General features: G+C 42.0%; 1 protein-coding gene across 2 annotated transcripts in view; it reads right to left on the bottom strand.

Annotated features, from left to right (window-relative positions):
- SMOX (spermine oxidase) overlaps positions 1 to 17673 on the bottom strand; it is a 135686-nt gene that overhangs the window by 94672 nt on the left and 23341 nt on the right. The window contains exon 2 of one of the 2 annotated variants that reach the window (XM_030191020.1): positions 8861 to 9065. The exons of the other annotated variant lie outside the window; for it this stretch is intronic. The gene's annotated coding sequence lies outside the window, so the exon portion shown is untranslated. The remainder of the gene's footprint in view (positions 1 to 8860; positions 9066 to 17673) is intronic. 2 annotated transcript variants of the gene reach the window in all.

Genomic DNA, 17673 nt, shown 5'->3' with positions numbered 1-17673 from the left:
TGACATCCTATAGTATATCTCCTATCAAACTGAGCTCTCTTTTTCATCAAGCACTGCCATTTCCTCCCCTCACCCTCCCCACTGACAGTTTGAACTTCGTGGGTGTGGCTTGGATCTCTTTCAGGGGGAGAAAACTAACAACTTATAGCAGCAGCTTCAGAGAGCATTTTCCATCTCACAGATAGGCTGCAGAGAATACCTTCTCCTGCTTTAGACTTAGCCTGGCCTCAGAATGACATAGTATATCTCCTATCAAACTGAGCTCTCTTTTTCATCAAGCACTGCCATTTCCTCCCCTCACCCTCCCCACTGACAGTTTGAACTTCGTGGGTGTGGCTTGGATCTCTTTCAGGGGGAGAAAACTAACAACTTATAGCAGCAGCTTCAGAGAGCATTTTCCATCTCACAGATAGGCTGCAGAGAATACCTTCTCCTGCTTTAGACTTAGCCTGGCCTCAGAATGACATCCTATAGTATATCTCCTATCAAACTGAGCTCTCTTTTTCATCAAGCACTGCCATTTCCTCCCCTCACCGTCCCCACTGACAGTTTGAACTTCGTGGGTGTGGCTTGGATCTCTTTCAGGGAGAGAAAACTAACAACTTATAGCAGCAGCTTCAGAGAGCATTTTCCATCTCACAGATAGGCTGCAGAGAATACCTTCTCCTGCTTTAGACTTAATCCTACCCACCCTACCCCTCTACCCACCCACCCCTAGAGTGACATGTCTTATATAACCTCCCTATCAACCCACTCATTACTTACCTCACCCATTTCTATTCTTCTATCACCTTCTCCCACTACTCCAACCAGAGTTACACCTAATCACACTGACCACCCTTCAACATCTTCTGTCCTTCTGTGACTGTTCTCTTGTGCTTGACTGCTTAAATATTTTAAATTTAAATGCTTTACTTTTTGTCTATTAGATTGTAAGCTCTTTGAGCAGGGACTGTCTTTCTTCTGTGTTTGTACAGCGCTGCGTACACTTTGTAGCGCTCTAGAAATGTTAAATAGTAGTAGTAGTTTACAAAGAGATCCTCACTGGAGGTTATTACCTCTTCTAGCTTTTCAGATTGCGAGAACACACAGCTCAGAGAACTGGGTGCTTCATCTAGTTTTGATCGATAGAAAAAAAAAAAAAACCTTTCAACACCTGTATATTCATATCACTAGCAACAAATATATTCACAGCAGTATTTTAACAAAGAAAATGTACTCTTCATGTCAGTCACACAGCTGATTTTCTATCATGCCCCCAAAACAAAAAGATCCCTCGTAGGATCATTAGACAGTCACTTAATCGATGAGGAATGTCTTTTCTCCTCGTCAACAAATGCAGTTATTTGTTGCTACTCCTGGCAACAAAGATAAAAGACTAGCTACAGGCAAGAGGGCATGGAATTTGAAGTACACCTTTAATTTTGAGACAGAAATAAACCGTACTCAGGGAGCTGGGGGGGGGGGGGGGGAATTCCCTGGGCCCGGCAAGCTTGTTCCTGCCTGCTTTTTCTGGGTCTGTCCTCTCCTGCGTGCTACCCAGGACCCGGACGATTGAATTAACACAATATCCCATTAATGCAATCGTCCGGGTCATGACCCCCGGCATGAACATGAGAGGACAGACCAAGGAGGTTGGATGAAAACAGGAGATGGGATGGATGTCAAGAAGTTAAAGTCAACTAGGTTAATCTTTTTTTCACCTCCCCCCAGCAGTCATCTCACAACAAAGCAAACAAAGCTATGAGTTGCTGCATCCACGTTGTGGTTCTTTATTACTCGGTAGCATTTTTATTTAATCCCACTTATATTTTCAAACATGCCCGCTTGTGCAGCAGGCAGGGGCGGTGGTGTGAGTGGTGGGGGGGCAGGGGCACAGTGGTCCGGTTCTGCCCTGGGCCCGGCTGTGTCTCTTGGCAGCCCTGACCACGCAGAACATTTTTATTCTGCATGACAGCATTGATCTAAGAGCAAGATGACCTCTAAAAGCAAATATATTCATTGTGTAGAAAGGAAACATGTCTGTACCTTCAGGTTTGCTATTTGTCTACACTATGCTTCAAAGACATGACTTTGCTATTAGCCAACAAAATGTTTCTATTAAACAAGAGACCCAAGTAGATACTACTGCAGACAATACAAAGTGGCAATTTCAGGCATACAGAAAGCAAAAATTGCTTACCTGTAACAAGTGTTCTCTACAATCAGTAGGATGAAACAGGCATACAAGAGGCTGTGATGGCATCCAAGAGCAATGAGATGGAACAACTTTACATTAGTTCGGAGCACGTGCAGCCTATCCCATGCACAGAAGCTCCTTCGGTCTCTTTAATTTAAAGTCTGGAACCAATTCCCTAGTGATGCAAATTCCAAGAGAACTATAGCAACAGCAGTGACTTAGGTCTGGTGAGGTTTAATGCTGCTGGGCAACTGAAAATCAGCTTGATCTTAACAGAACTGAATACAATTAGCTGTCTCTACTTTAACTTTCAACAGACTTGACGAGCGGCAAAGAACATGAAAACCTGCTTAGACTTCCTGATGAACCGTATCCTCTTCAAGTAGTAAGCAAGTATTCATTTACAGTCCAAAGCATAGAGAGGCTTAGGACAGAAGATAGGCAATAATCTCCCTTTGCTGATGTATAAAGGTCTGACTACCTTTTGAAGAACTTAGGACTACCCTATCTAGATGAAATTGATCTTATGACTCACATAACCAAGGTTTGAAGTTCACCAGTTCTTCTGGATGGCATAACTGCTACTAGGAAAAGTATTGTTTGTTAGTGAGAGATAGCATTATCATTAAGGTTTCATTAGCTCAAATGATTGTTTCATGAATGCACAAGGTTTATATACATAGGATTTTGAACTGGAGATTTAATTTGAAATCCCTTAATGAATTTGCTGTCAATGGGACACTAGGAAACTGGATACCTGTCTGAAAATGATGCACCTCAGTGGTCTAGCCTAACAGAAAATGTCTGAATCCCTTGCTGACAGAGGCACTACAGTTATTGTACAATAGCATTTTGTGGATATATCAAAGGAGCTTCACCTTGTGTAGAATACTAGCTAGGAAAACCTCTTCCCACTTAAGGCACAGTACTTCCTCATGGAAGGTTTGCTTCATAACAATCCATTGGCTTCTACCTCCTAGTATCATCAATTATCCTTTCCTATAATGTTTCTGGTCTTATGCATTATACTAATGGTATCTAATTGTTCTCATACCTCACACTAACATTATTGGCTTTGTCTCACCTAGAATGTAAACTGCACTGAACCCTGGAAAGGGGATATTAGCGGTATACAAGAATTGATTTGATTGTGCAATTAAAACTTTTAATCACGATTGATCGTGTGATTTTTCATGCTAGCCCTAATCCCTACCCAACAAGCAGATAGATTGAAGCTGATATCCCAGGGGAGCAGACCAAGTATCAGTTCTCTAAGTCAGTCTTCCAGGGTGGGTCTTGGACTGGTATAGTAGGACTCGAAGGAAGGAAGGACATGTGCAGATATGAATACATTTCACCTTCCTTATCATTCTATTAGACCACTCAAGACCAGAGGGGTGTATAAAAGCAATGTTTTATAGGGAGGGAGAAGATAAAGCTCCCTGAATGACCACCCTACCAAAGGTTGTATCTTGTTTTGCCCAAGACATCCAGCTTATAGTGCTTTACTATATGTAGATGACAATGTTGCTGTCCTACACACATCTTCTAGTGTTACTGCTCAGGCCTCCACCTGAGCACAACTAGAATATACTCTCAGACCTTTGGGAACTATGTTGTGCCGGACAATGTAGGCAGCCTCAATGGTCAACTCAATCCAGCCTGCTTTTCTACTGCATTGCCCCTGACAAAAGCACAAACAATGTCTGTCTTGCAAAAGAACCGATGGTTTCCAATTATTGAAGGACTACTCTCCCGACATCCAGCTGTCTTTCCCACAATCACTAATTTTTCTCCCTAAAGCCAAGGAGTAACATCACCTGATTATGATGGTACGGAGATATCACCTTAAGCAAAAAGGACAGAACACAGTTCTAATCATGACCAGATCCACCAAGACTCACATGTATGCATCCTTTAGGACAAGGTCTGAAGCTTCAAAACGTGTCTTACCAAGCAAATGGCTACCAAGAATAGCATCTTCAGGGACAAGACCTTCAAGGGCATCAGTTTTTAAGAGTTTGATTGAAAGAACCCCTAACACCCTGAGAAGTAGGTTAAGGTCCGTCTGAGGGAGGACTTCCTGAATGGGAGCAAAATATATTTACTCTCCCCCCCCCCCCCCCCCCAGGAGCCTCACTATACCCAGATAAGCAGTCAGCGGGACTCCCTACAGGAGTAGCCTAGTGGTTAGTGCAGTGGACTTTGATCCTGGGGAACAGAGTTCGATTCCCACTGCAGCTCCTTGTGACTCTGGGCAAGTCACTTAACCCTCCATTGCCCCTGGTACAAAATAAGTACTTGAATATATGTAAACCGCTTTGAATGTAGTTGATATACCACCTTTCTGAGGTTTTTGCAAGTTCAATTTCTATTTCCCTTTCTCTAAATAGCAAGGAAGAGCTGCAATCTGAGCCTTTAGCAAATTGAAGAGACCACAGAAATAACACCCTCTGCAATGCTCACATATGAGCTCTGGCCCAGGGAACATTCTTGAGACTCGCCACTATCAACCTCTGGAGCTATAAGTAGTCCCAGCCTCAGATCGGCCTGCTTACAAAAGGCCCTCTTGAGACTGAAGCATGCATATCTGGTCCTCTAGAAGACCATGTACTTCCCTGTGTTGAATCAAACTCAAAGGTATTCCATGACCTGTGTCAACACAAGCTGTTGGCAATACTGGCCACCCAGCCAAGGCACTCGAGCAGAGCAATTATCCTCGCATCCCTGGGGTCCATTTCTGAATCTGCTGTCTGGTCTTTTCTATGTGTGCCAAAATCTAAAATCTGGCCCAGCAAGTACCAACAGTGTCCCAGTTGTCTCCGCTGACAGATAATACCCTACTCCCACAGACAGAGAACAAGACTAAAGGCTCCATCCACATCTGGCCATAAGGTCCCAAGTGAGAAGGCTCAGGAAGTAATGCCTCACTTTCTCCTTCTTTCTGGATATCATGATCAGCTAAAGGGAGAGGAATAAGGTGAAAAGCACAGATCTGGAACAATAGCCGCACCCATGGCATCAGGACAGCGCCACACTGGTCCTATAAACACTCTTACATACTACTCTTGAAAATAATCCAGTCACTAAATGGCAAGAGGCATATTTTCAAAGCACTTAGACATACAATTACATGGTAACCTTTGGAACTTTAAGTCAGTTTAAGTGCTTTGAAGATGAGCCCCTAAGTATATTCCAAGCACATTCTAGTACATCTTGCTGCCTGTTTAAGAACAGAGAAGGGTGTTTATTTTCAACACAGAAAAAAATATTTCTGCACAAAGATTCTGTATTTTCCCTGCTAGCCAACAAGACAATTCAGACCACATGTAAAACAATTCAGGATTACTCTATCGCTTTTTAACTCTTAAAATATCCTAGGATATTATAGTTTAAGAAATCTTGATATATACCTTTTGCATCCAAAGTGGTTTACAATAAAATTAAAAAAGAAAACGCCAATATGATAGAAAAGCTAGGCTTCCTCAAAGTCAGTAGAAAGTATGAGTAGATGCTGTGAGCCAGGCAGATCAACAGCAATAGCTGAAAACTGAAGGAAAGCACTGCAGCATTTTGGTTACCTTTTTATTCCCCCCCCCCCCCCCCCCCACCCTTTGTTGCCAACACATCCAAAAACATTGTCAGCAACCACAAAGTGCAATGCAATGGAGATGTGAGAGTTGTCTTTTTCTTTATGTGCCTCTTCAACATGGTACTGGAGAGAGGGATGAGGGAGAAACAAGAGAAAACAGGCAAACCAGATGAATGGCAATGCAAGGAACGAGGGAGTGGATTAAGTGGAGGAGGAGAAGAACCACCAGAAGAAATCTATCACGGCTGGAGCACTGGCTTGACCTCAGAATGAACAAGACTGGGGAAAAAAATAAATACACTACTAACAAAACTGAAACATGCATAAATGAAATTAAAAAAAAGAAACCAACAAAAACAACCCTACTTCCAAGAAGTCAATCCTACAGGGTTATTTAGAAAAGAAACTGAATCACCAAAACAAAAAAACAACAGATGGCAAGTTAGAACTGAACACGTACTATTTTTAATTGTATATATTTGCCAATTCTACATTTCCATGCATATATATACCTAGCCGGCCAGATTCTGAATTACTGTATGAATCACTAATCTGTTCTGCACAGCATTCTCACATTTCTATTTGTAATTGCACTAGACTTACCACTCATACTTGCTTCAAATGACAAAACTACTCTAAAACCAAAACGCATGTTAAACAGTTAAACCGTTATAAGCTTTAAATCAACAGTAATTGTTTCACAATAGCCTAATCTGGAAAGAAAGGTACAGTGATATAAGTTATCTCAGGATATTTCTAGTAGCTTGCTTTAGCAAGCAGTTGAACAGGAAACATGCTTTTAAAAATTCTTTTAGATGCTGACTAACCAGGAAAACCAGGGTTCAAATCCTGCTGATACCTCTTAAGACTTCAGGCAAGTGACTTCACTTTCCATTGCCTCAGGTACAAACTTAGGGCCCTGTTTACTCAGCCATGCTGTAGGTGCGCTGTTTTTAGCATGAGCTAAAAATTAGCACGTGCTAACACTAGACACACCTATAGGAATATATGGGTGTCTCTTATTAGCGCACGCTAAAAACGTTAACGCGCCTTAGTAAACAGGGCCATTAGACTTTAAGGCCTCTGAGCACAGGGAAAAACCTACTGTGCCTGAATGTAACTCACTTTGAGATACCAATGAATAGGCATGAGTTTAATATAAAGAAAGAAAGTTAAATAATGTTATAAGCAACCAAACGTAAAAAATTCAAAAACGTTAAACTCCCTAACGAATTTGAAAAAACAAAGCATGGACCAAAAAACAAGTCGCACATGTTCGGTGCGGTATTGAAAAGTACAATGTATCAAAAGATTCATAATCCCAGTCGGTAATCGGCCCCTAGATCATGCACAGAGCAGCCAAGCGTTATGCTGGCTGCTCTGCGCATGCCACAAACATCAGAACAAAAAAAAAAAAAAAAAACCCACGAACACATGGCTCCCCGGTTCCCCCTGCATCACTACAAAAGTAAACATACCTCAAAAAAGGATCAGGAGGGGGCAAAGGCGCTCGTCAGAGATCGCCGCTGTTCCCCGCTTCCGTCCTTTACTAAATTAAAAACTGAAAATAAAAATCTAAACTTTTGCAGTGCCAGGCCCCCCTCCCTTCCTGTCTCGATTTTCTTTTCCCAACACTGCTCTGCCTCCCGCCATCCTCCGCCCCTTGCCCCGCCCCCCTGAGTACGTCGCCCCCCCCCCCACACTCTTTTTGGGGACCATGAAATAAATGGATGTGACCCAGAGCTCACTCCCCTGATTCTATGGCACCCAGCTGATTCAGGTAGACAAGGTCTTGGTCACAGCCACCCTCTGACAGCAGAGCTGCAGGAGAAACCAAAAGGCATTGGAAAGGGGTTCCATGAACTTAGGTACATAATGGAGCTGAACTACCTCAAGTACCCCACTGATCTGAAATGAAACAGGCCCACCCTGATGTTAACCCAGCTGCCCTACAGAATAGACCCAAAAGACCTCACTGATCCTCTGTCCCCCACCCTGCTAGAACTGTCCTGGGTGTTTCAGTTCCCCCCCCCCCCCCCCCCCCCCCCACCAAACAAAAAGGGCTGCCTTTTCCTGAAACGTCCCTGGAAGGTTGAGGATGACCTGATCAAATGAATTTGTCCCCAATTTAATTATACTGGTTTACGATTCAGGATAGAACCCATTTTTTCCTATTTGTATTGAAAAATTTCTCATATGTATAAAACATATTCAGGCTAGAACCCATTCTAAAAAGTGTGTACACTAAGATATTGCAGGGTTCTGCCTCAGAATACTGATGTGTTTCAACTGGTTCAGCTCTTCATATCTAAGAGAGCCTCTCATTTCAATGACGGCTGTTTAAGTCTTCTACCAAGAGTATTCACTATAGATGAATTCTGGAAAGTTCATTTACATTCCAGGAAACCAAAATTTGGAATAATTTGCTGTCTTATTTTATTAGATTGCATTCTTAATGGTGACAACTGAAAACTTCCTTTTATGTGATAAATATTTGAATAGCCCTGAAAGTTTTAATGCTTATATTTAATATATGTTAAATTCTGTATGTAAGCTTTACTTACGTAATATTCCAGCTGTTTTATTATGTGATCTGCCCTGAACCCTTTTCCAGCTGTTTTCTTTATTATGTGATTACTACTACTACTACTACTACTATTTAGCATTTCTATAGCGCTACAAGGCATCTCAATAGGAGGTGGTAAGTGCTCCTGTGGCAATTTGTTTTTTTAAATTGCCACACGCACAGCGCACACCATTAATGAAACAAATTGAAAAAGCAACCCTTGTTGATGGCTGTGCTAGAAATAGGCTTAGTGTGTCAGAAAGGTGCACGTAAACACCTGCTAAGTCCATTACTTAGCACAGCTTCGTTAAAGGACCCCTAAGTCTTTAACACCTGTGTTTACAAAGGCGCGCTATAGGTGCGTTAGCATTTAACGTGTTAAACGCCGTGTCTATAAGAATGTATTGGCGCGTTAGCGTTTAACGCACCTTAACTTTATAGGCACATTAAAAAAACGCTAGCGCTCCTTAGTAAAATTACCCCTAAGTCTCTCTCCATATGCTTTATAACAAAGACCACTAACCATTTTTGTAGCTGCTTTCTGGATGTACTCCATCTGCTTTATAGCCTTTAGAAAATAAGGCATTTTAATGCTTTAGGGATGTCAATCACAACTGTGCTCTCACTGCACAAGTTTCTGCAGCCTCTCAGTAAAGTAACACAGCCCTTCTTCAAAACGATTTCCCCAACCGGGTAATCAAGATGTTATTAAATCAATTTGATATGAGCTGAAAGACACCAAAGGGGGGAAAAACAGCAGAACTAATTAAAATGTTGAAAAATATAATCTTGCCTGGCTTTATTCCTTTTATTCTTATTCCTCTAAGAGCTATTTAGACTGATGCATCTCATCTATAGATTTAAAAAAAAGAAAAAAACGAAAACGGCCAGCCATGCATGTTTTATGAGTCACTCATGGTTGTTTAAAAACCCGTTGCTCCTAGGCTTTGCTTTTCAAGACATTCAGACTATTTGTTTTTTTTAATACATGGATGATAACTGCAGGGGGATGACTAAGTAAAAGGAACTTCCGAAAATGTTAAAACATACTACTACCTTTAGGAAAGGAATATAAAGCGGAATATAAAGCTGTAATCCGTGGAGTGGTGGGGGAAGGGAAGGGCAGAAAGCAAACCCTATTGCAGAATTACAAAAAGGCAAAAAAAAAAAAAAAAAATTCTGAACACAGTTTTCTTCCCTGAAATTAAAACCGCTTTTTTGTCTTATCCTTCACTAAAATAGGTCTTGAGATAGATGCCTTTGGAATTAGGTTTCTAAAGTCTGGAAGAAGTGTAGACATTCTTTACAGACCTTAGTCCTAAACTGTGCATTTTTTTTTTTTTTAAATAACAAAAAAAGGTGCCAGTACTCAAATGCCAGGCAGTGGCGTACTGAGGGCGGGGTGGTGGGGGCAGTCCGCCATTGCCTGGATGCACACTGCAGAGGTGGTGTAGGCTGTCGGCTCTGCCGGTTCCCTGCTCCCTCTGATGTTACTTTCTGTTCCAAGGCAAGGAACCGGCGGCAGGGGCGTAGCCAGACTTCCGTGGGAGGCGGGTCCAGAGCTCGAGGGGAGGGGGCACATTTTAGCCCCCCCCCCCGCCGCCGTCCACCTCCCGCCGCCATTGTCGCCCCCCCTCCCCCCGTCTCTGCCAACTCCCCTCCCGCTGCGAACCCTCCCCCGCCTACCTTCCGTTTTGCTGGCGGGGGACCCCACTCCCCACCAGCCGACGTCCTCTCCGACCGATCTGCTGCAGAGAAAAGTCTTCTTCCTTGCATGACGGACGTCAGACTCAGAGAACAGAACTGTTCTCTGAGTCTGACGTCCTGCACGTCAGCATGCCAACCTACCCCGCCCCCCCCCCCCCCCCAAAAAAAAAAATCTCTATATTGGATATGTTGCTCGGAATAGGTGAACAAAAAATGGACAAAAATCAAGATGCAGATCTGTGGTACATCGACCAAAAATCAGGTGGCAATAATTAAGTCTCCAACTCCACGGGTCTGGTGGATCCAGGGTTAGGTAGTAGTCCAGTTATCTGCTTCTGGCTGGGTGCCTCCAGGTTTGGACAAATTCCTGGAGGAAAATTCCATAGTCTGCTATTAAGAGAAGACATGTGAAGCAACTTGTCTGGGATTTGTAGTGTGGGTTTCTGCCAGGTACTTGTGACCTGGCTTGGCCATCGTTTGGAAAACAATATACTGGACTAGATGGACCATTGGTCTGACCCAGTATGGCTACTCATGTTCTTCCAGAGCAGATGACTATCTGGCTCATCCCTCTGTAGGTTCCTACTCTAGCTGCCTTTTTCGTTTGCACTGTCCTCTTGGACAAACTCATCTCACTGTGAGCCCTCCTGGCATAAGACTTACAGATCCGATCCTGCAGATACTCCCTCACAAGCCTCTGCCTCCTTGGCCCAAAGACCCACTCCCTCAGCCAGAGAGAATGGACCAAGATTCCTTCCTTTCAGAAGGGCCCTTTCACTAAGCTGCAGCAAAAAGCGGCCCTAGTGTACCCTGTGCACTAAGGCAATTTTTTTTTTAATCACAGCCGTAAAATGGCCGATTTTCTATTTGTTGTATTAATGGCCATACACTAATGTTGCCATACGTGCACAGCCATTAGAAAAATAAAAAATACCACATGAGCACTTCCACCATCCATTTAGTAGTAGATGGTAAGGGCTCACGCGGTAATCCTGCACTAACCAGTTAGCACACAATAACTGTAGCGCAGAACGTCCACTCTCCACCCCCAACACGACCCTCCCAAAAAAAGAGAGAAAAATTTTAGTGTATGGATTAGTGCATGTTAAAAATGGCACATACTGCAGGACGCCTGAATGTTTCCAGTGTTACGCCACGGTAAGTTGAGTTAGGCACACATTAGTATACAGTATGCAGCGTAGTAAAAGGACTCCAACCAATGACTGCTCCAATGCAGAGGGTCATTAGCATACACAAGCAACAAGTGCTGAATTTTTGAAACCACTAGGACATATATGAAGTAAATAATCCTTACTGTGTAGACTCTATGTATGACAAATGGAAATTGCTTAAATTTAGTGGCCCAGTGGTTCTCGGATCATAAGTTAGTGCTGAACAAACAGGTGGACTTTCATCTCCTACTTTCACTCTAAATCTCTCTTTGGGGCGGATATTCAGCCCACTACCCCTTTCCATTACCTTGGAGTAAAATTAGACTCAATTTTCCTTTTCAGCTCAGGTATCCTCCATATGCAAGGCAAGTTTCTTTATTTTAGGAGAGTTGCATTCAGTTACACTTTTCACTCCCTCATTCTCTCTTTTCACATCCCATTTAGACTACTGTAATGTAAATTTACCTAGGTTATGCGCCCTCTCAGCTTAAGAGGCTAAAATCCCTCCAGAATACAGCTCTTAAGACTATTCTGCAACCTTCACTGCTATGATCCCCTTATTCAGAGATGCCACTGGCTTCCGTTGAGCAGCACATAATCTTTAAGCTTCTACTATTAACTTTCAGGCTTACCACTCTACCTCTCATCTCTTACAATCCAGAATTCACCAGCCCATCTGCTCTGCTCTTTAAAATGACTACCGCTGTTAACTGGTCCGAAGCAAGCTTCCTTGGAATCGGACATTGTGCATTCTTCTTTGCAGCTCCATCACTCTGGAACCTCTCTGCTTCTAACAACCTCTCTGCTTCTAACAGTATGTGCTGAGTTATTATCCAAATTTAAAATCAGCCTTGATGCTTGGTTCTTCCACTGTGCATTTGTTTGATTTTGCCAGAGTATGGTGTATCAAATGGTGACCTATTTCCCTCCCCAATCCCCAGACCCGTTTACCTTTCTCTTCTCCGACCCTTTTCCCACTCTTTGTATGTGTGGCCGTCTTCCTTTCCTACCCGGATTTGTAGTTCCTTTTCCATTATTTGTTTTTATTAGATTGCAAACTGCTTTGATCTGCAAGATAGCAAAGGCACTATAGCAAATGCAAATAAATACATTTTTGAATTTGGTACTGTCTGCACAGTAGTGACCAGCTATACTCATTTACCAACCAAACATATGCCTTGTCTGTCTCTAAGTAATTGCTTCTTAAGAAAAATGAATTGATTTTTCTTCTAAAGGATTGGCAACATGTACGTGCCCACTTTTCAAACATCCTATTTAAAAGTGACTTACTTATTCAGGAGCTCAACCGTGTGAGGAACGAAGCACCTCTGTAGTATTCACAATGCTGAAGGCAAGTAAGAACACGTAAATTGTCCACGGAATCACCACAACCCAACATGCCATTATGCTATTAGAAAAACACCTCAGGAGCGTCAAGCAGCATATAAAACAGCCAGTCCAGTATGAAACCTCAGTTTATTAACAGCAACTATAAGTGAAAATGGAAACTGTAAATCTAATACACTTTAAAATATTGTACATGCACCTACATGCATCCAGTATGTTTCAGTATGTAGTACCTGCTTCAGGGGCAACGTTTACAATAATTACAGTCAATAGGTGACCACTTAAATTATTTTTATGTCTGCATGCAAAAGGCTCCCAGAATCCCAGACATCACTTGAGAGGTTCCCAGAGGGTAAACAAATTAAGAACAGTATTCACCAACTGTGAGTATTCATTCTAGATATGGTTACCGCTGGAGACCTTTTGCATGGTGAAATTAAATTACTTTTTTTCCCCCAAAATTTCCATTACAATAGAAAAATACAGGAAAGTCAAGAAGTTTCATTCCAAGCATAAATTTAAACTACTACTTGACATTTCTAAAGCGCTACTAGGGTTACGCAGCGCTGTACAATTTAACATAGAAGGACAGTCCCTGCTCAAAGGAGCTTACAATCTAAAGGACAAATGTACAGTCAGTCAAATAGGGGCAGTCTATAGATTTCCTGAAAGGTATAAACGTTAGGTGCCGAAAGCAACATTGAAGAGGTGGGCTTTGAGCAAGGATTTGAAGATGGGTAGGGAGGGGGCTTGGCGTAAGGGCTCAGGAAGTTGATTCCAAGCATAGGGTGAGGCGAGGCAGAATGAGCGGAGCCTGGAGTTGGCGGTGGTGGAGAAGGGTACTGAGAGGAGGGATTTGTCCTGTGAGCGGAGGTTACGGGCGGGAACGTAAGGGGAAATGAGGGTAGAGAGGTAATGAGGGGCTGCAGACTGAGTGCATTTGTAGGTAAGAAGGAGAAGCTTGAACTGTATGCGGTATCTGATTGGAAGCCAGTGAAGTGACCTGAGAAGAGGGGTGATATGAGTATATCGGTTCAGGCGGAATATAAGACGTGCAGCAGAGTTCTGAACAGATTGAAGGGGGGATAGATGGCTAAGTGGGAGGCCAGTAAGGAGTAGGTTGCAGTAGTCAAGGCGAGAGGTAATGAGAGCGTGGACGAGAGTACGGGTGGTGTGCTCAGAGAGGAAAGGGTGAATTTTGCTGAAATAAGGGTCTTTTTACCATGGTGTGCTAATGGATTTAGTGCACGGTAACAAATTAGTGTGCATTAAGTGCCCTGCAGCCCATAGGTATACTTTTATTTATTTATTTGTAGCATTTGTATCCCACATTTTCCCACCTTTTTGCAGGCTCAATGTGGCTTACATTTGCCGTAATGGCGGTTGCCATTTCCGGGTACCAGAATCACAAATGGTATTGCGCCAGGTGCATACATACATGGTAACATACATGGAACATAATATATATGGAACAGATCATATTATATATATATATATATATATATATATATATATATATATATATATATATATATACACACACACACACACACAAACACCATGTGTATACATGCATGGTAAAGAAGAGTACATTATGGTATTGATGAAGGGCCGTGCCACATTTAGCGCACCCTAAATCTGTTAGCACAGCTTAGTAAAAAGGACCCCAGAGAGCCATGGCCAGGACACCTGGAGATCCCATAAAAAGCCAGACAGGGTAGATGAACAGAATACAAACGAATATGACTGAAAACCCTACTAGGGAAACTAATAGAAGGATATTAACTCTAAAGAGAGATCTGTATGATAGCAAAAAAGTTTTAAAACTTTGAAAAAGTATGGTACTTACACAGTGCAGCAGGAAATAGACATTTAAGTAAAGTACTTTTCCATCTGTAAGAACAAACAGGATCACTGTATGGAGCCAATGTGAACGTGCACTTTCCCGCTCATTACTGCTGTGCCGAACCTCCTTCATTCTTCAGTTTTCTGTGGTGTCATTAGACATCCCTTTTCTGCTGCCTCTTGAGTGATGCAAGTGCTCTGTGATCCTATAACTTCCTCTGCACATTGATTGATAGTCTCCTAGATTTCCAGATGGCACAAGTACAGACAGGTATTCTCCCTACTCCTGCCATAAAGTTGGACTCTTTTCAGTATGCCACCACTGGCAGAAAGCTTAAACTGCAAGGCCCTAGGTACCAATATTACACCTCATTAATTATGAGCAAAGGTATTGAAATACACAGGCATTTTACCACTACCATTCTCCCACTCAGTATCATTCATCCAAAATAAAATTTATAGTCACAAAAAAGCTATGTATTAAAGCTTCCACTTTTAGAATATGGAAAATCTGATTACCGCCTACAATCCCTCAAGTTCTGATTGCTCCAGCACTATACAGGACATGAAATGTTCCACATCCAGTCACTTGATTAGCTTAGTTATTCGCAAAGACTGTTATACACTCCTCAGAGGAAAACATTTTTGAGTTTTAAAAGACTTTGGAACGACACTGAACTAAGAAATCAGAAAACAGTAAACAGTAAAGAAGAACTGGCAGTCTGAAGAATATTTTCTTGGTTTACAATTCAATTCTACCACAATCCATACAGCACTAGGGACTTTCTGGCATCAGGGTCTACAGAAAAAAGTCCCCAACACTTCTGCCTTTTCCCAAACACAGTTTGTCCACATACTAACAGCACATCTTGATTTTCCCACATGTAGAAAAACCACCGTATTAATTACTGATTTGCTAAACACAAATGATTAAATAAACTTACACAGGAGTGATGTAAGTAAAGAAAACCCAAGTCCTATGAAGGAATAATTTTGACACGTGCTCAGTCAAAGAAAAAGTATTAGAGATGAGATTCAAAACTGGGTCTCCATATTTTAAAAGTTTTACATTGAACTGTCTCAGACCAAGAGACTTAAGTGACAGCAACTGCAGAATACAATTCCAGGAACAGAACAAATTCACATTTCAGTTCCACTTTTGATACTCTTCATCAAAAGAATACCCAAAGCAAGTTGAAATCAACACTTAAATCTCACAGTAAAACAAAAAGTATAAACACAATTCCATAGTTCTTTAAAAACAAAATCCACCCATCCTTCTAACAACCTTCCACTCTAATCCTCTACACCTTCCTCCCCTCATAACCCCAATTCAACCCCAACTCCCTGCCTCCTACTGCCACCCAACCACAACCCCTCCCCATCCATTAAACACACCTCCAACCTGAAGCGCCATTCACCACCTGCTGGAGATAGAGATGTACTGAGGTGAAGGAGGAGCTGGCCGTCTGGTATCACTGCCTTTAGCTTTGTAATCTCTATCTGCACCTGCTGGTAGATGGACACAACCCACCAGTTCTTGGATTCATCTGCTGCAGACGCTAAGGAAAAGGTCAACTAACCAATCACAACTAAGAACAGAGAGATAAGTTCCATATACACCAAATGATTTGACAACAGAAGGCAGCATGATGTCACAAGGTTAAAGCCGGTCCCCACCCACTCCACCCGAGTATTTAATTTTCCCCAATGCAGCTGCCATCTTGGTACACTCAAAACTATGACACTGACAGAGTGAAAAGCTCCACCCATTGGCTTCAGCCCATATAATGGGCCAGATATGTATATGTTTATTCAGACTTGATCACATTTTTTAATAAATAAATCAAAGCAACTTACAAAGCAATTAAAAACTACATTAAAAAGTAAAAGAACACCAAATAATATATATAGAAAAGAAAATACCACCAAAGGCAATTAAAAAGAAATAAATTACATAAACTACTACAATCTCCTAAGGCACACCAACCTGTAAATGCAGAGACACACTAAATGTTTAAAAAAGATGGAGTTATGCCATCTACAGTTATCAAACCTCCTTGATATACACAGTGAAAGCTGTCACATTCTAAGGATTCCCCTGGAAACAATGGTAATTCATCAAGATACACTCTGTTCCTCCCAGGAGACACAACCAAGAACACAGAAGATAATTATCCATCCTACAGACAGTTTAGATCTGGTGCTTATGAACACCACATAACGATATTGCTGCATACCGGTGTGTCAGGGCCCTTCACCATGAAGGAGAGTTGGGGGGGTTGAATGAGGGGAATATTGCTTATACTAATTCTATAGTTTGTTGCACACTACTTTGGTCATTCCCCTATAAATGGGTAGGCTGAATAAATGAATTCTGTAAACAAAAATGCATACATAAAATAAAGATACTGGGCCCATTAGTCAGCTGAGGAAGCCATGGTATAGTTAAAAAAGCTTGCCCAGTGCTTAACTTTACACTTACAGTCAGGAGAAATATCCGTTTAGTGTTGCTCAATGTACATCTACTGATGACCACTGCCAGTGACTTTGGGATGGAATTTAACAATCGTATTCTTGTATTAATAATTGTGTTGTACTGCTTCTTCTTAATTTGTTATGTAAGCCGCATTGAACCTGAGCTTTCTTGGGAACATGCGGGGTAGAAATGTCATAATAATAAATAATAATAATAATAAAGTGATTTAAATGGCCAGGAGAGGCTCCTGGCCATTTAAATCATTTGTGTGGAGCTAACTGGGGATATTCAGTAGCATCTAACCAGTTAGTGCCACTGAATATCCTTACTAACCAGCCATCCCCCAACCAAATAGGTTAGAGGCGCAATGTGGAAAGAGCAGCAACATTGCCAGTTAGCTGTGATTTCCAGTCCACTAACCAGCTATGTAACCGCATATAGTTAAGACAACAAAACAGCTTGCTTAAATTTATGTGGCAGATTAACCATGCATCAGTCTCAATATTGGCCGGGTCTGATTAACTTCCAGATCGGCAGCCATACTCTGATATTCAATGGCAAAAGCCGCGCATGCCCTGGCATCGATTACTTGGGGTTAGTTCAGCCCACAGCTGGAAGCAGCTTGCTATCCACTTACCGCCGTGGACTGAATATCAAACCCAATCTGTTTAGTGTTGAAAACTGCCAGTGTCATCTCCATCCTTCCCCTTATTATTCATATAATGTTTGAAATTATCCCGAGATGCATATAGGCCACTTACGTTTTGTAGTCAAAGTGAAGGTTCT

Source organism: Microcaecilia unicolor, chromosome 2, assembly GCF_901765095.1.
Source record: "Microcaecilia unicolor chromosome 2, aMicUni1.1, whole genome shotgun sequence".
In the NCBI taxonomy this organism is placed as follows: Eukaryota; Metazoa; Chordata; class Amphibia; order Gymnophiona; family Siphonopidae; genus Microcaecilia; species Microcaecilia unicolor.
The sequence above is the reverse complement of the archived record's forward strand: the minus strand, read 5'-3'. Positions and strand labels throughout refer to the sequence as shown.